At 47.8% G+C, this 14,655-nt stretch overlaps 10 non-coding genes across 10 annotated transcripts; all 10 read right to left on the bottom strand.

Moving 5' to 3' along the window:
• Positions 1-691: 691 nt before the first annotated feature.
• LOC142687301 (U2 spliceosomal RNA) lies at positions 692-882 on the bottom strand. The gene has a single exon (XR_012856540.1). It is a non-coding gene; the product is annotated as a U2 spliceosomal RNA (small nuclear RNA).
• Positions 883-2,151: 1,269 nt separating this feature from the next.
• LOC142687276 (U2 spliceosomal RNA) lies at positions 2,152-2,342 on the bottom strand. Its single transcript, XR_012856518.1, has one exon. It is a non-coding gene; the product is annotated as a U2 spliceosomal RNA (small nuclear RNA).
• Positions 2,343-3,620: 1,278 nt separating this feature from the next.
• LOC142687310 (U2 spliceosomal RNA) lies at positions 3,621-3,812 on the bottom strand. Its single transcript, XR_012856548.1, has one exon. It is a non-coding gene; the product is annotated as a U2 spliceosomal RNA (small nuclear RNA).
• A 1,289-nt stretch (positions 3,813-5,101) lies between these two features.
• On the bottom strand, positions 5,102-5,292 carry LOC142687275 (U2 spliceosomal RNA). Its single transcript, XR_012856517.1, has one exon. It is a non-coding gene; the product is annotated as a U2 spliceosomal RNA (small nuclear RNA).
• A 1,280-nt stretch (positions 5,293-6,572) lies between these two features.
• On the bottom strand, positions 6,573-6,763 carry LOC142687274 (U2 spliceosomal RNA). The gene has a single exon (XR_012856516.1). It is a non-coding gene; the product is annotated as a U2 spliceosomal RNA (small nuclear RNA).
• A 1,296-nt stretch (positions 6,764-8,059) lies between these two features.
• Positions 8,060-8,250, bottom strand: LOC142687273 (U2 spliceosomal RNA). The gene has a single exon (XR_012856515.1). It is a non-coding gene; the product is annotated as a U2 spliceosomal RNA (small nuclear RNA).
• A 1,284-nt stretch (positions 8,251-9,534) lies between these two features.
• LOC142687271 (U2 spliceosomal RNA) lies at positions 9,535-9,725 on the bottom strand. The gene has a single exon (XR_012856514.1). It is a non-coding gene; the product is annotated as a U2 spliceosomal RNA (small nuclear RNA).
• A 1,280-nt stretch (positions 9,726-11,005) lies between these two features.
• On the bottom strand, positions 11,006-11,196 carry LOC142687270 (U2 spliceosomal RNA). Its single transcript, XR_012856513.1, has one exon. It is a non-coding gene; the product is annotated as a U2 spliceosomal RNA (small nuclear RNA).
• A 1,276-nt stretch (positions 11,197-12,472) lies between these two features.
• Positions 12,473-12,663, bottom strand: LOC142687269 (U2 spliceosomal RNA). The gene has a single exon (XR_012856512.1). It is a non-coding gene; the product is annotated as a U2 spliceosomal RNA (small nuclear RNA).
• Positions 12,664-13,944: 1,281 nt separating this feature from the next.
• LOC142687268 (U2 spliceosomal RNA) lies at positions 13,945-14,135 on the bottom strand. The gene has a single exon (XR_012856511.1). It is a non-coding gene; the product is annotated as a U2 spliceosomal RNA (small nuclear RNA).
• Between the last annotated feature and the right edge of the window lie 520 nt (positions 14,136-14,655).

The raw sequence follows: 14,655 nt of genomic DNA, 5'->3' as shown, positions 1-14,655 counted from the left end.
CCAGGAGGCCACAAGAGGGAGACAAGGGACTGCAAAATGGAAAATAGGCATCCACCAACTTTACAGACAACTTCTCCTTGCTCCTACAACCTCCATCCTTGCACAGTTTGTTATTCTTCTAGGTAACATAGTAACAAATCCAAATTGCTGCTCTCTTTGTAGGCAAGCAAGGCTTTGTTGCAACTGCAATTCTTACTTCTTCTTGAAATGTAGGGACGACAGTACATTCCATCACATCCATCTAGTGTACACAGGTAGGTCCATTGTGGCGGGCAGGCGAGCGGGCGGGCTGCTTTATTGGCTGTTTGCTGTTCCCCTACTCCACTCCACTATTTGACTGTTGTGCTGCATCAATCAATCAATCAATCAATCAATCAATCAATCAATCAATCAGTGGCTGGCTCAGGTGCAGCTCTTTAACTTACCTAAAAGGGAGGGCGGAGAGAAGACAAGGAAGGTGAATGAGGTGTTCCAATGTGAAATGCCGGAAACACAGAAACACAGACGACACACAACAAGAGGTGGCAATCTATTCATTAATTGCATTTAATCAATGAGCTCATTATCACTCATGCATTGTCCAACAGGTGTTGAAATAATGGGATTAAAAGGGGAGATCCCTTCAGAAAGACAGAAACAATAGCAAAGACAAAAAACACTTTTGGAATCTGCTTTTAGTCAACACATAAGGAAAGGGTGCACCGGTCCTGGAAATACTGCAATACCAGGTCAATGCGTGGAGTGGACAGAGCAAGCTCTATTTCCATCTCCCTGTTCTAAAAATCCATTTAATATATGGTCCCCAGATAGGGGACGTATCAGATATTAAACTGATAAGAACAGATACTACTCTTGATCTTAGCCAAAAGGCCGAGAAGCGATAACCCGAACGGGCCGCGCGTTGCCCGAGCCTGCCCGATACTGCTGTTCAGCCCTTGCAGCGATTCAGCCTACTTCTAGGCAATTCCATGGGGCCCTGCAGGCTCACACACTCACAGCTACACGGGAGGTGAATAAAGGCCGGAGAGGAAGCCAGACAGGATTTGCTTCTTTTGCTTGCACCACAATGCAGTGCTGAAAGAGGAGGAATCTACATAAAAACGCCTTCCTGGCAACGCCCAAATGCCCTGCTGCCATGCAGATAAACACTGGCAGCGGCAGCAAGTGCATGCCCACAGCCACCCCTTGTTCCTTCACACCTTGTATCAGCTGTAATCCAGTCCAGTCCAGTGCTGCCTGCTGAGCAGCACTGACCAACACTGCCTGGGCCCAGGCTTTTATCTCTGAGGCCCCATTATGATGTCAGAAAGCTGGCTCTGGAATCCTGAGGGCTCCACTATGACACGTGCAAAGTTCCGTCTGAACTTTATATAAGACGGTGAGGCTCAGTCAGTCACTCAGTGTTGCCTGAGAGGGCAACACTGCAACAGCCGGCCGCCAGGCTGTCTTTTTTTTGCACAGCTAGTTGCCTCCAGGAGGCCACAAGAGGGAGACAAGGGACTGCAAAATGGAAAATAGGCATCCACCAACTTTACAGACAACTTCTCCTTGCTCCTACAACCTCCATCCTTGCACAGTTTGTTATTCTTCTAGGTAACATAGTAACAAATCCAAATTGCTGCTCTCTTTGTAGGCAAGCAAGGCTTTGTTGCAACTGCAATTCTTACTTCTTCTTGAAATGTAGGGACGACAGTACATTCCATCACATCCATCTAGTGTACACAGGTAGGTCCATTGTGGCGGGCAGGCGAGCGGGCGGGCTGCTTTATTGGCTGTTTGCTGTTCCCCTACTCCACTCCACTATTTGACTGTTGTGCTGCAATCAATCAATCAATCAATCAATCAATCAATCAGTGGCTGGCTCAGGTGCAGCTCTTTAACTTACCTAAAAGGGAGGGCGGAGAGAAGACAAGGAAGGTGAATGAGGTGTTCCAATGTGAAATGCCGGAAACACAGAAACACAGACGACACACAACAAGAGGTGGCAATCTATTCATTAATTGCATTTAATCAATGAGCTCATTATCACTCATGCATTGTCCAACAGGTGTTGAAATAATGGGATTAAAAGGGGAGATCCCTTCAGAAAGACAGAAACAATAGCAAAGACAAAAAACACTTTTGGAATCTGCTTTTAGTCAACACATAAGGAAAGGGTGCACCGGTCCTGGAAATACTGCAATACCAGGTCAATGCGTGGAGTGGACAGAGCAAGCTCTATTTCCATCTCCCTGTTCTAAAAATCCATTTAATATATGGTCCCCAGATAGGGGACGTATCAGATATTAAACTGATAAGAACAGATACTACACTTGATCTTAGCCAAAAGGCCGAGAAGCGATAACCCGAACGGGCCGCGCGTTGCCCGAGCCTGCCCGATACTGCTGTTCAGCCCTTGCAGCGATTCAGCCTACTTCTAGGCAATTCCATGGGGCCCTGCAGGCTCACACACTCACAGCTACACGGGAGGTGAATAAAGGCCGGAGAGGAAGCCAGACAGGATTTGCTTCTTTTGCTTGCACCACAATGCAGTGCTGAAAGAGGAGGAATCTACATAAAAACGCCTTCCTGGCAACGCCCAAATGCCCTGCTGCCATGCAGATAAACACTGGCAGCGGCAGCAAGTGCATGCCCACAGCCACCCCTTGTTCCTTCACACCTTGTATCAGCTGTAATCCAGTCCAGTCCAGTGCTGCCTGCTGAGCAGCACTGACCAACACTGCCTGGGCCCAGGCTTTTATCTCTGAGGCCCCATTATGATGTCAGAAAGCTGGCTCTGGAATCCTGAGGGCTCCACTATGACACGTGCAAAGTTCCGTCTGAACTTTATATAAGACGGTGAGGCTCAGTCAGTCACTCAGTGTTGCCTGAGAGGGCAACACTGCAACAGCCGGCCGCCAGGCTGTCTTTTTTTTGCACAGCTAGTTGCCTCCAGGAGGCCACAAGAGGGAGACAAGGGACTGCAAAATGGAAAATAGGCATCCACCAACTTTACAGACAACTTCTCCTTGCTCCTACAACCTCCATCCTTGCACAGTTTGTTATTCTTCTAGGTAACATAGTAACAAATCCAAATTGCTGCTCTCTTTGTAGGCAAGCAAGGCTTTGTTGCAACTGCAATTCTTACTTCTTCTTGAAATGTAGGGACGACAGTACATTCCATCACATCCATCTAGTGTACACAGGTAGGTCCATTGTGGCGGGCAGGCGAGCGGGCGGGCTGCTTTATTGGCTGTTTGCTGTTCCCCTACTCCACTCCACTATTTGACTGTTGTGCTGCTAATCAATCAATCAATCAATCAATCAATCAATCAATCAATCAGTGGCTGGCTCAGGTGCAGCTCTTTAACTTACCTAAAAGGGAGGGCGGAGAGAAGACAAGGAAGGTGAATGAGGTGTTCCAATGTGAAATGCCGGAAACACAGAAACACAGACGACACACAACAAGAGGTGGCAATCTATTCATTAATTGCATTTAATCAATGAGCTCATTATCACTCATGCATTGTCCAACAGGTGTTGAAATAATGGGATTAAAAGGGGAGATCCCTTCAGAAAGACAGAAACAATAGCAAAGACAAAAAACACTTTTGGAATCTGCTTTTAGTCAACACATAAGGAAAGGGTGCACCGGGCCTGGAAATACTGCAATACCAGGTCAATGCGTGGAGTGGACAGAGCAAGCTCTATTTCCATCTCCCTGTTCTAAAAATCCATTTAATATATGGTCCCCAGATAGGGGACGTATCATGATATTAAACTGATAAGAACAGATACTACACTTGATCTTAGCCAAAAGGCCGAGAAGCGATAACCCGAACGGGCCGCGCGTTGCCCGAGCCTGCCGATACTGCTGTTCAGCCCTTGCAGCGATTCAGCCTACTTCTAGGCAATTCCATGGGGCCCTGCAGGCTCACACACTCACAGCTACACGGGAGGTGAATAAAGGCCGGAGAGGAAGCCAGACAGGATTTGCTTCTTTTGCTTGCACCACAATGCAGTGCTGAAAGAGGAGGAATCTACATAAAAACGCCTTCCTGGCAACGCCCAAATGCCCTGCTGCCATGCAGATAAACACTGGCAGCGGCAGCAAGTGCATGCCCACAGCCACCCCTTGTTCCTTCACACCTTGTATCAGCTGTAATCCAGTCCAGTCCAGTGCTGCCTGCTGAGCAGCACTGACCAACACTGCCTGGGCCCAGGCTTTTATCTCTGAGGCCCCATTATGATGTCAGAAAGCTGGCTCTGGAATCCTGAGGGCTCCACTATGACACGTGCAAAGTTCCGTCTGAACTTTATATAAGACGGTGAGGCTCAGTCAGTCACTCAGTGTTGCCTGAGAGGGCAACACTGCAACAGCCGGCCGCCAGGCTGTCTTTTTTTTGCACAGCTAGTTGCCTCCAGGAGGCCACAAGAGGGAGACAAGGGACTGCAAAATGGAAAATAGGCATCCACCAACTTTACAGACAACTTCTCCTTGCTCCTACAACCTCCATCCTTGCACAGTTTGTTATTCTTCTAGGTAACATAGTAACAAATCCAAATTGCTGCTCTCTTTGTAGGCAAGCAAGGCTTTGTTGCAACTGCAATTCTTACTTCTTCTTGAAATGTAGGGACGACAGTACATTCCATCACATCCATCTAGTGTACACAGGTAGGTCCATTGTGGCGGGCAGGCGAGCGGGCGGGCTGCTTTATTGGCTGTTTGCTGTTCCCCTACTCCACTCCACTATTTGACTGTTGTGCTGCAATCAATCAATCAATCAATCAATCAATCAATCAATCAATCAATCAATCAATCAGTGGCTGGCTCAGGTGCAGCTCTTTAACTTACCTAAAAGGGAGGGCGGAGAGAAGACAAGGAAGGTGAATGAGGTGTTCCAATGTGAAATGCCGGAAACACAGAAACACAGACGACACACAACAAGAGGTGGCAATCTATTCATTAATTGCATTTAATCAATGAGCTCATTATCACTCATGCATTGTCCAACATGGTGTTGAAATAATGGGATTAAAAGGGGAGATCCCTTCAGAAAGACAGAAACAATAGCAAAGACAAAAAACACTTTTGGAATCTGCTTTTAGTCAACACATAAGGAAAGGGTGCACCGGTCCTGGAAATACTGCAATACCAGGTCAATGCGTGGAGTGGACAGAGCAAGCTCTATTTCCATCTCCCTGTTCTAAAAATCCATTTAATATATGGTCCCCAGATAGGGGACGTATCAGATATTAAACTGATAAGAACAGATACTACACTTGATCTTAGCCAAAAGGCCGAGAAGCGATAACCCGAACGGGCCGCGCGTTGCCCGAGCCTGCCCGATACTGCTGTTCAGCCCTTGCAGCGATTCAGCCTACTTCTAGGCAATTCCATGGGGCCCTGCAGGCTCACACACTCACAGCTACACGGGAGGTGAATAAAGGCCGGAGAGGAAGCCAGACAGGATTTGCTTCTTTTGCTTGCACCACAATGCAGTGCTGAAAGAGGAGGAATCTACATAAAAACGCCTTCCTGGCAACGCCCAAATGCCCTGCTGCCATGCAGATAAACACTGGCAGCGGCAGCAAGTGCATGCCCACAGCCACCCCTTGTTCCTTCACACCTTGTATCAGCTGTAATCCAGTCCAGTCCAGTGCTGCCTGCTGAGCAGCACTGAACCAACACTGCCTGGGCCCAGGCTTTTATCTCTGAGGCCCCATTATGATGTCAGAAAGCTGGCTCTGGAATCCTGAGGGCTCCACTATGACACGTGCAAAGTTCCGTCTGAACTTTATATAAGACGGTGAGGCTCAGTCAGTCACTCAGTGTTGCCTGAGAGGGCAACACTGCAACAGCCGGCCGCCAGGCTGTCTTTTTTTGCACAGCTAGTTGCCTCCAGGAGGCCACAAGAGGGAGACAAGGGACTGCAAAATGGAAAATAGGCATCCACCAACTTTACAGACAACTTCTCCTTGCTCCTACAACCTCCATCCTTGCACAGTTTGTTATTCTTCTAGGTAACATAGTAACAAATCCAAATGCTGCTCTCTTTTGTAGGCAAGCAAGGCTTTGTTGCAACTGCAATTCTTACTTCTTCTTGAAATGTAGGGACGACAGTACATTCCATCACATCCATCTAGTGTACACAGGTAGGTCCATTGTGGCGGGCAGGCGAGCGGGCGGGCTGCTTTATTGGCTGTTTGCTGTTCCCCTACTCCACTCCACTATTTGACTGTTGTGCTGCATCAATCAATCAATCAATCAATCAATCAATCAATCAATCAATCAGTGGCTGGCTCAGGTGCAGCTCTTTAACTTACCTAAAAGGGAGGGCGGAGAGAAGACAAGGAAGGTGAATGAGGTGTTCCAATGTGAAATGCCGGAAACACAGAAACACAGACGACACACAACAAGAGGTGGCAATCTATTCATTAATTGCATTTAATCAATGAGCTCATTATCACTCATGCATTGTCCAACAGGTGTTGAAATAATGGGATTAAAAGGGGAGATCCCTTCAGAAAGACAGAAACAATAGCAAAGACAAAAAACACTTTTGGAATCTGCTTTTAGTCAACACATAAGGAAAGGGTGCACCGGTCCTGGAAATACTGCAATACCAGGTCAATGCGTGGAGTGGACAGAGCAAGCTCTATTTCCATCTCCCTGTTCTAAAAATCCATTTAATATATGGTCCCCAGATAGGGGACGTATCAGATATTAAACTGATAAGAACAGATACTACACTTGATCTTAGCCAAAAGGCCGAGAAGCGATAACCCGAACGGGCCGCGCGTTGCCCGAGCCTGCCCGATACTGCTGTTCAGCCCTTGCAGCGATTCAGCCTACTTCTAGGCAATTCCATGGGGCCCTGCAGGCTCACACACTCACAGCTACACGGGAGGTGAATAAAGGCCGGAGAGGAAGCCAGACAGGATTTGCTTCTTTTGCTTGCACCACAATGCAGTGCTGAAAGAGGAGGAATCTACATAAAAACGCCTTCCTGGCAACGCCCAAATGCCCTGCTGCCATGCAGATAAACACTGGCAGCGGCAGCAAGTGCATGCCCACAGCCACCCCTTGTTCCTTCACACCTTGTATCAGCTGTAATCCAGTCCAGTCCAGTGCTGCCTGCTGAGCAGCACTGACCAACACTGCCTGGGCCCAGGCTTTTATCTCTGAGGCCCCATTATGATGTCAGAAAGCTGGCTCTGGAATCCTGAGGGCTCCACTATGACACGTGCAAAGTTCCGTCTGAACTTTATATAAGACGGTGAGGCTCAGTCAGTCACTCAGTGTTGCCTGAGAGGGCAACACTGCAACAGCCGGCCGCCAGGCTGTCTTTTTTTTGCACAGCTAGTTGCCTCCAGGAGGCCACAAGAGGGAGACAAGGGACTGCAAAATGGAAAATAGGCATCCACCAACTTTACAGACAACTTCTCCTTGCTCCTACAACCTCCATCCTTGCACAGTTTGTTATTCTTGTAGGTAACATAGTAACAAATCCAAATTGCTGCTCTCTTTGTAGGCAAGCAAGGCTTTGTTGCAACTGCAATTCTTACTTCTTCTTGAAATGTAGGGACGACAGTACATTCCATCACATCCATCTAGTGTACACAGGTAGGTCCATTGTGGCGGGCAGGCGAGCGGGCGGGCTGCTTTATTGGCTGTTTGCTGTTCCCCTACTCCACTCCACTATTTGACTGTTGTGCTGCATCAATCAATCAATCAATCAATCAATCAATCAATCAATCAATCAATCAATCAATCAATCAGTGGCTGGCTCAGGTGCAGCTCTTTAACTTACCTAAAAGGGAGGGCGGAGAGAAGACAAGGAAGGTGAATGTGGTGTTCCAATGTGAAATGCCGGAAACACAGAAACACAGACGACACACAACAAGAGGTGGCAATCTATTCATTAATTGCATTTAATCAATGAGCTCATTATCACTCATGCATTGTCCAACAGGTGTTGAAATAATGGGATTAAAAGGGGAGATCCCTTCAGAAAGACAGAAACAATAGCAAAGACAAAAAACACTTTTGGAATCTGCTTTTAGTCAACACATAAGGAAAGGGTGCACCGGTCCTGGAAATACTGCAATACCAGGTCAATGCGTGGAGTGGACAGAGCAAGCTCTATTTCCATCTCCCTGTTCTAAAAATCCATTTAATATATGGTCCCCAGATAGGGGACGTATCAGATATTAAACTGATAAGAACAGATACTACACTTGATCTTAGCCAAAAGGCCGAGAAGCGATAACCCGAACGGGCCGCGCGTTGCCCGAGCCTGCCCGATACTGCTGTTCAGCCCTTGCAGCGATTCAGCCTACTTCTAGGCAATTCCATGGGGCCCTGCAGGCTCACACACTCACAGCTACACGGGAGGTGAATAAAGGCCGGAGAGGAAGCCAGACAGGATTTGCTTCTTTTGCTTGCACCACAATGCAGTGCTGAAAGAGGAGGAATCTACATAAAAACGCCTTCCTGGCAACGCCCAAATGCCCTGCTGCCATGCAGATAAACACTGGCAGCGGCAGCAAGTGCATGCCCACAGCCACCCCTTGTTCCTTCACACCTTGTATCAGCTGTAATCCAGTCCAGTCCAGTGCTGCCTGCTGAGCAGCACTGACCAACACTGCCTGGGCCCAGGCTTTTATCTCTGAGGCCCCATTATGATGTCAGAAAGCTGGCTCTGGAATCCTGAGGGCTCCACTATGACACGTGCAAAGTTCCGTCTGAACTTTATATAAGACGGTGAGGCTCAGTCAGTCACTCAGTGTTGCCTGAGAGGGCAACACTGCAACAGCCGGCCGCCAGGCTGTCTTTTTTTTGCACAGCTAGTTGCCTCCAGGAGGCCACAAGAGGGAGACAAGGGACTGCAAAATGGAAAATAGGCATCCACCAACTTTACAGACAACTTCTCCTTGCTCCTACAACCTCCATCCTTGCACAGTTTGTTATTCTTCTAGGTAACATAGTAACAAATCCAAATTGCTGCTCTCTTTGTAGGCAAGCAAGGCTTTGTTGCAACTGCAATTCTTACTTCTTCTTGAAATGTAGGGACGACAGTACATTCCATCACATCCATCTAGTGTACACAGGTAGGTCCATTGTGGCGGGCAGGCGAGCGGGCGGGCTGCTTTATTGGCTGTTTGCTGTTCCCCTACTCCACTCCACTATTTGACTGTTGTGCTGCATCAATCAATCAATCAATCAATCAATCAATCAATCAATCAATCAATCAGTGGCTGGCTCAGGTGCAGCTCTTTAACTTACCTAAAAGGGAGGGCGGAGAGAAGACAAGGAAGGTGAATGAGGTGTTCCAATGTGAAATGCCGGAAACACAGAAACACAGACGACACACAACAAGAGGTGGCAATCTATTCATTAATTGCATTTAATCAATGAGCTCATTATCACTCATGCATTGTCCAACAGGTGTTGAAATAATGGGATTAAAAGGGGAGATCCCTTCAGAAAGACAGAAACAATAGCAAAGACAAAAAACACTTTTGGAATCTGCTTTTAGTCAACACATAAGGAAAGGGTGCACCGGTCCTGGAAATACTGCAATACCAGGTCAATGCGTGGAGTGGACAGAGCAAGCTCTATTTCCATCTCCCTGTTCTAAAAATCCATTTAATATATGGTCCCCAGATAGGGGACGTATCAGATATTAAACTGATAAGAACAGATACTACACTTGATCTTAGCCAAAAGGCCGAGAAGCGATAACCCGAACGGGCCGCGCGTTGCCCGAGCCTGCCCGATACTGCTGTTCAGCCCTTGCAGCGATTCAGCCTACTTCTAGGCAATTCCATGGGGCCCTGCAGGCTCACACACTCACAGCTACACGGGAGGTGAATAAAGGCCGGAGAGGAAGCCAGACAGGATTTGCTTCTTTTGCTTGCACCACAATGCAGTGCTGAAAGAGGAGGAATCTACATAAAAACGCCTTCCTGGCAACGCCCAAATGCCCTGCTGCCATGCAGATAAACACTGGCAGCGGCAGCAAGTGCATGCCCACAGCCACCCCTTGTTCCTTCACACCTTGTATCAGCTGTAATCCAGTCCAGTCCAGTGCTGCCTGCTGAGCAGCACTGACCAACACTGCCTGGGCCCAGGCTTTTATCTCTGAGGCCCCATTATGATGTCAGAAAGCTGGCTCTGGAATCCTGAGGGCTCCACTATGACACGTGCAAAGTTCCGTCTGAACTTTATATAAGACGGTGAGGCTCAGTCAGTCACTCAGTGTTGCCTGAGAGGGCAACACTGCAACAGCCGGCCGCCAGGCTGTCTTTTTTTTGCACAGCTAGTTGCCTCCAGGAGGCCACAAGAGGGAGACAAGGGACTGCAAAATGGAAAATAGGCATCCACCAACTTTACAGACAACTTCTCCTTGCTCCTACAACCTCCATCCTTGCACAGTTTGTTATTCTTCTAGGTAACATAGTAACAAATCCAAATTGCTGCTCTCTTTGTAGGCAAGCAAGGCTTTGTTGCAACTGCAATTCTTACTTCTTCTTGAAATGTAGGGACGACAGTACATTCCATCACATCCATCTAGTGTACACAGGTAGGTCCATTGTGGCGGGCAGGCGAGCGGGCGGGCTGCTTTATTGGCTGTTTGCTGTTCCCCTACTCCACTCCACTATTTGACTGTTGTGCTGCATCAATCAATCAATCAATCAATCAATCAATCAATCAATCAATCAGTGGCTGGCTCAGGTGCAGCTCTTTAACTTACCTAAAAGGGAGGGCGGAGAGAAGACAAGGAAGGTGAATGAGGTGTTCCAATGTGAAATGCCGGAAACACAGAAACACAGACGACACACAACAAGAGGTGGCAATCTATTCATTAATTGCATTTAATCAATGAGCTCATTATCACTCATGCATTGTCCAACAGGTGTTGAAATAATGGGATTAAAAGGGGAGATCCCTTCAGAAAGACAGAAACAATAGCAAAGACAAAAAACACTTTTGGAATCTGCTTTTAGTCAACACATAAGGAAAGGGTGCACCGGTCCTGGAAATACTGCAATACCAGGTCAATGCGTGGAGTGGACAGAGCAAGCTCTATTTCCATCTCCCTGTTCTAAAAATCCATTTAATATATGGTCCCCAGATAGGGGACGTATCAGATATTAAACTGATAAGAACAGATACTACACTTGATCTTAGCCAAAAGGCCGAGAAGCGATAACCCGAACGGGCCGCGCGTTGCCCGAGCCTGCCCGATACTGCTGTTCAGCCCTTGCAGCGATTCAGCCTACTTCGAGGCAATTCCATGGGGCCCTGCAGGCTCACACACTCACAGCTACACGGGAGGTGAATAAAGGCCGGAGAGGAAGCCAGACAGGATTTGCTTCTTTTGCTTGCACCACAATGCAGTGCTGAAAGAGGAGGAATCTACATAAAAACGCCTTCCTGGCAACGCCCAAATGCCCTGCTGCCATGCAGATAAACACTGGCAGCGGCAGCAAGTGCATGCCCAAAGCCACCCCTTGTTCCTTCACACCTTGTATCAGCTGTAATCCAGTCCAGTCCAGTGCTGCCTGCTGAGCAGCACTGACCAACACTGCCTGGGCCCAGGCTTTTATCTCTGAGGCCCCATTATGATGTCAGAAAGCTGGCTCTGGAATCCTGAGGGCTCCACTATGACACGTGCAAAGTTCCGTTTGAACTTTATATAAGACGGTGAGGCTCAGTCAGTCACTCAGTGTTGCCTGAGAGGGCAACACTGCAACAGCCGGCCGCCAGGCTGTCTTTTTTTTGCACAGCTAGTTGCCTCCAGGAGGCCACAAGAGGGAGACAAGGGACTGCAAAATGGAAAATAGGCATCCACCAACTTTACAGACAACTTCTCCTTGCTCCTACAACCTCCATCCTTGCACAGTTTGTTATTCTTCTAGGTAACATAGTAACAAATCCAAATTGCTGCTCTCTTTGTAGGCAAGCAAGGCTTTGTTGCAACTGCAATTCTTACTTCTTCTTGAAATGTAGGGACGACAGTACATTCCATCACATCCATCTAGTGTACACAGGTAGGTCCATTGTGGCGGGCAGGCGAGCGGGCGGGCTGCTTTATTGGCTGTTTGCTGTTCCCCTACTCCACTCCACTATTTGACTGTTGTGCTGCATCAATCAATCAATCAATCAATCAATCAATCAATCAATCAGTGGCTGGCTCAGGTGCAGCTCTTTAACTTACCTAAAAGGGAGGGCGGAGAGAAGACAAGGAAGGTGAATGAGGTGTTCCAATGTGAAATGCCGGAAACACAGAAACACAGACGACACACAACAAGAGGTGGCAATCTATTCATTAATTGCATTTAATCAATGAGCTCATTATCACTCATGCATTGTCCAACAGGTGTTGAAATAATGGGATTAAAAGGGGAGATCCCTTCAGAAAGACAGAAACAATAGCAAAGACAAAAAACACTTTTGGAATCTGCTTTTAGTCAACACATAAGGAAAGGGTGCACCGGTCCTGGAAATACTGCAATACCAGGTCAATGCGTGGAGTGGACAGAGCAAGCTCTATTTCCATCTCCCTGTTCTAAAAATCCATTTAATATATGGTCCCCAGATAGGGGACGTATCAGATATTAAACTGATAAGAACAGATACTACACTTGATCTTAGCCAAAAGGCCGAGAAGCGATAACCCGAACGGGCCGCGCGTTGCCCGAGCCTGCCCGATACTGCTGTTCAGCCCTTGCAGCGATTCAGCCTACTTCTAGGCAATTCCATGGGGCCCTGCAGGCTCACACACTCACAGCTACACGGGAGGTGAATAAAGGCCGGAGAGGAAGCCATACAGGATTTGCTTCTTTTGCTTGCACCACAATGCAGTGCTGAAAGAGGAGGAATCTACATAAAAACGCCTTCCTGGCAACGCCCAAATGCCCTGCTGCCATGCAGATAAACACTGGCAGCGGCAGCAAGTGCATGCCCACAGCCACCCCTTGTTCCTTCACACCTTGTATCAGCTGTAATCCAGTCCAGTCCAGTGCTGCCTGCTGAGCAGCACTGACCAACACTGCCTGGGCCCAGGCTTTTATCTCTGAGGCCCCATTATGATGTCAGAAAGCTGGCTCTGGAATCCTGAGGGCTCCACTATGACACGTGCAAAGTTCCGTCTGAACTTTATATAAGACGGTGAGGCTCAGTCAGTCACTCAGTGTTGCCTGAGAGGGCAACACTGCAACAGCCGGCCGCCAGGCTGTCTTTTTTTTGCACAGCTAGTTGCCTCCAGGAGGCCACAAGAGGGAGACAAGGGACTGCAAAATGGAAAATAGGCATCCACCAACTTTACAGACAACTTCTCCTTGCTCCTACAACCTCCATCCTTGCACAGTTTGTTATTCTTCTAGGTAACATAGTAACAAATCCAAATTGCTGCTCTCTTTGTAGGCAAGCAAGGCTTTGTTGCAACTGCAATTCTTACTTCTTCTTGAAATGTAGGGACGACAGTACATTCCATCACATCCATCTAGTGTACACAGGTAGGTCCATTGTGGCGGGCAGGCGAGCGGGCGGGCTGCTTTATTGGCTGTTTGCTGTTCCCCTACTCCACTCCACTATTTGACTGTTGTGCTGCATCAATCAATCAATCAATCAATCAATCAATCAATCAATCAATCAATCAATCAGTGGCTGGCTCAGGTGCAGCTCTTTAACTTACCTAAAAGGGAGGGCGGAGAGAAGACAAGGAAGGTGAATGAGGTGTTCCAATGTGAAATGCCGGAAACACAGAAACACAGACGACACACAACAAGAGGTGGCAATCTATTCATTAATTGCATTTAATCAATGAGCTCATTATCACTCATGCATTGTCCAACAGGTGTTGAAATAATGGGATTAAAAGGGGAGATCCCTTCAGAAAGACAGAAACAATAGCAAAGACAAAAAACGAATCTGCTTTTAGTCAACACATAAGGAAAGGGTGCACCGGTCCTGGAAATACTGCAATACCAGGTCAATGCGTGGAGTGGACAGAGCAAGCTCTATTTCCATCTCCCTGTTCTAAAAATCCATTTAATATATGGTCCCCAGATAGGGGACGTATCAGATATTAAACTGATAAGAACAGATACTACACTTGATCTTAGCCAAAAGGCCGAGAAGCGATAACCCGAACGGGCCGCGCGTTGCCCGAGCCTGCCCGATACTGCTGTTCAGCCCTTGCAGCGATTCAGCCTACTTCTAGGCAATTCCATGGGGCCCTGCAGGCTCACACACTCACAGCTACACGGGAGGTGAATAAAGGCCGGAGAGGAAGCCAGACAGGATTTGCTTCTTTTGCTTGCACCACAATGCAGTGCTGAAAGAGGAGGAATCTACATAAAAACGCCTTCCTGGCAACGCCCAAATGCCCTGCTGCCATGCAGATAAACACTGGCAGCGGCAGCAAGTGCATGCCCACAGCCACCCCTTGTTCCTTCACACCTTGTATCAGCTGTAATCCAGTCCAGTCCAGTGCTGCCTGCTGAGCAGCACTGACCAACACTGCCTGGGCCCAGGCTTTTATCTCTGAGGCCCCATTATGATGTCAGAAAGCTGGCTCTGGAATCCTGAGGGCTCCACTATGACACGTGCAAAGTTCCGTCTGAACTTTATATAAGACGGTGAGGCTCAGTCAGTCACTCAGT

Source organism: Rhinoderma darwinii (genome assembly GCF_050947455.1).
Source record: "Rhinoderma darwinii isolate aRhiDar2 chromosome 5 unlocalized genomic scaffold, aRhiDar2.hap1 SUPER_5_unloc_21, whole genome shotgun sequence".
Lineage (NCBI taxonomy): Eukaryota > Metazoa > Chordata > Amphibia > Anura > Rhinodermatidae > Rhinoderma > Rhinoderma darwinii.
This window is presented reverse-complemented; position numbering and strand designations above follow the sequence as displayed.